At 53.2% G+C, this 2,621-nt stretch overlaps 1 non-coding gene across 1 annotated transcript; it reads right to left on the bottom strand.

Moving 5' to 3' along the window:
- Window positions 1-1,917: 1,917 nt before the first annotated feature.
- Window positions 1,918-2,108, bottom strand: LOC117068123. Its single transcript, XR_004430984.1, has one exon. It is a non-coding gene; the product is annotated as a U2 spliceosomal RNA (small nuclear RNA).
- Window positions 2,109-2,621: the final 513 nt, after the last annotated feature.

The following is a 2,621-nucleotide window of genomic DNA, read 5'->3' as shown; positions in this document are numbered from 1 at the left end:
CGAGTGAAACTCCGTCTCAAAAAACAAAAAATAAAATTAAAATAAAATTAAAAAGTTAAAAAATTAAATGCATAGACTCTTTCCCCAAAAGCCTTCCTGGACTTCACAGAATAATCCTCTCACCTGTTCACTCCACCTACTGAGGACGCAGTCTTGGAAGGGTCAGGTAGGATAATAATACCAATCTGTAGCTAAACAATTTTATACTTTTATTTCCCATCCATTATTCTATTTGATCCTTATAATAGCTATGTGAAAGAAGGTAACAAGTTATCACTTATTCTTCAGGCAAGGAAACTGAGGTCCAGACAGATTAGGTAGAGTCTCCAGGATTATAGGAAGAGGTGATGTGAGGCCACAGGTGGGGGTGGGGACAAGCAGAGCCCACTGCTCTCACCACCTCTGTCTCTTCCCACTCAGACCCCTCTGCCTGTAACTGGAACCACCTCACAATGTGGTTACTGCCAGGGCAACTGGGCGGACCCTGCCTGCTTTGTTGAGGAAGGGAGGTGTTTTTCCCAAGGCTCTCAGGGAACATCTGCAAAGTACCTTTCTCTCCTGGGTCCTGAGCAGAGAGACCTTCCCACCTTAGCTTTGAGTCTCAGTGGGTCCGATAGAAAATTCAGCAGTAAAGTCTTTTCTCTCTGGCTTCTTTCCCCCACTCCTCCTCAGGGGATTTTTGGTACAGATGGGATTTCTCCATGTTGGTCAGGATGGTCTCCAACTCCCAATCTCTGGTGATCCGCCCGCCTGCCGCCTCCCAGAGTGCTGGGATTACAGGTGTGAGCCACCAGCCCAGGCATTTTTTTTTTTTTTTTTTTGAGATAGAGTCTTGCTCTGTCAAACAGGCTGGAGTGCAGTGGTGCATCTCCATCTCGGCTCACTGCAAGCTCCGCCTCCAAGACTCCCGCGATTCTCGTGCCTCAGCCTCCCAAGTAGCTGGGACGACAGGGACCTGCCACCATGCCCTGCTAATTTTTTTGTACTTTTAGTAGGGATGGGATTTCACCATGTGAACCAGGATGGTCTTGATCTCCTGACCTCATAATCTGCCCACCTCGGCCTTCCAAAGTGCAGGGATTACAGGCGTGAGTCACCGCACCCAGGCTTTTCTTTTCTTTTCTTTTTTTTTTTTTTGAGACAAAGTCTTGCTCTGTCACTCAGGCTGGAGTGCAGAGGTGAGATCTCGGCTCACTGCAGCCTCTGCCTCGCGTGTTGCAGCGATTCTCCTGCCTCAGACTCCTTCGGTAGTTGGGATTACAGGCATACGCCATCACGCCTGGTTAATTCTTGTACTTTTAGGAGGGGTTTCGCCATGTGGGCCAGACTGGTCTCGAATGCCAGACCTCAGATGATACGCCCACCTCGGCCTCCTAAATCGCTGGGCTCTTTAACTCTGTCTTTATTTTCTGAGATAGGTGCAGTAAAGCACCGTGGCACACGTATACCTATGTTCCCAACCTGCACGTCCTGCACATGTACCCCAGAACTTGGGGGGCCGGAGGGGGGAAACCAAAAAGTAGGTGGAGACAGAGAGAGTGAGAGAGAGGGGAAGGAAGGAAGGAAGGAAGGAAGGAAGGAAGGAAGGAAGGACGGACGGAAGGAAGAGTTCCGGGTGGATCCCATTCCCTTAAAAGGTCACCACCCCTGGACTGCCAAGCTGAGATCTAACGACCTCCAAAGGAGTAGTCAGTGGGCTGCGGGGGTCGTAGCCTTCCCAAAGCGCTGTAGTCACAGCGTAAACGGAAGCGTGCCTGCAAGGCCTACCGTCTGCCGCCCGCAGGTGAGGAACCCCATGGTACTCCAACGAGTAGTTGAGCCGGTCTATCACAGATGCTTGGCGCGTCAAGCCGAAGCCGCCCCGCCGATGCTCTAACTCGCAATCTCTACTTTTAGGAAACCCGTATGTATCCCCGGAGGGGGTGCACCGTTCCTGGAGGTACTGCAATACCAGGTCGATGCGTGGAGTGGACGGAGCAAGCTCCTATTCCATCTCCCTGCTCCAAAAATCCATTTAATATATTGTCCTCGGATAGAGGACGTATCAGATATTAAACTGATAAGAACAGATACTACACTTGATCTTAGCCAAAAGGCCGAGAAGCGATACCGCCGGCTTCGCGCCCGCCGTCACCGTCCCACTCTCATCCACATTCAAGTCGCGGTGAGAGCCCCAGCCTCGCTCCTTGCCCCATCCCCTCTGTCTCGTCCACCCCACTCTGGACGCCCTTACACACTCGGGTTCATTTCTTATTCTCCACCTTTGAAAAGGGAAATCTTACACCCGTGCTTGGATCCGGCGTTCCCGGGCTTCCATTTCGAATTTGCATACCCCGCCCTTTCACGGAGGGCGCGGCCTCCGCGGTTGACTCCGCCCCCGGGGCCGCCTCTGCGTCCGGGAGCCGGGGCTCCGCTGGGGGCGACTTCCTTGTTTGTATCCAGCCAGCGCAAAGACAGAACCCAAGGAGACTGGGGGCGAAGGCGAGAGGGGTCTGTGGAAGAGACCGCTCGGCGGAGAGCGGTCCACGTTTTCCTGGAGAAAGACGAGGTCCCAGGGCAGGAGCCCGGGCGGCGCCGGGCCTTTACTTCGTCACCAGCGGGCGGGGAGACCGGCCTGGTAG

The sequence above is a fragment of the Trachypithecus francoisi genome, unplaced genomic scaffold (assembly GCF_009764315.1).
Source record: "Trachypithecus francoisi isolate TF-2019V2 unplaced genomic scaffold, Tfra_2.0 Lachesis_group20, whole genome shotgun sequence".
Lineage (NCBI taxonomy): Eukaryota > Metazoa > Chordata > Mammalia > Primates > Cercopithecidae > Trachypithecus > Trachypithecus francoisi.
This window is presented reverse-complemented; position numbering and strand designations above follow the sequence as displayed.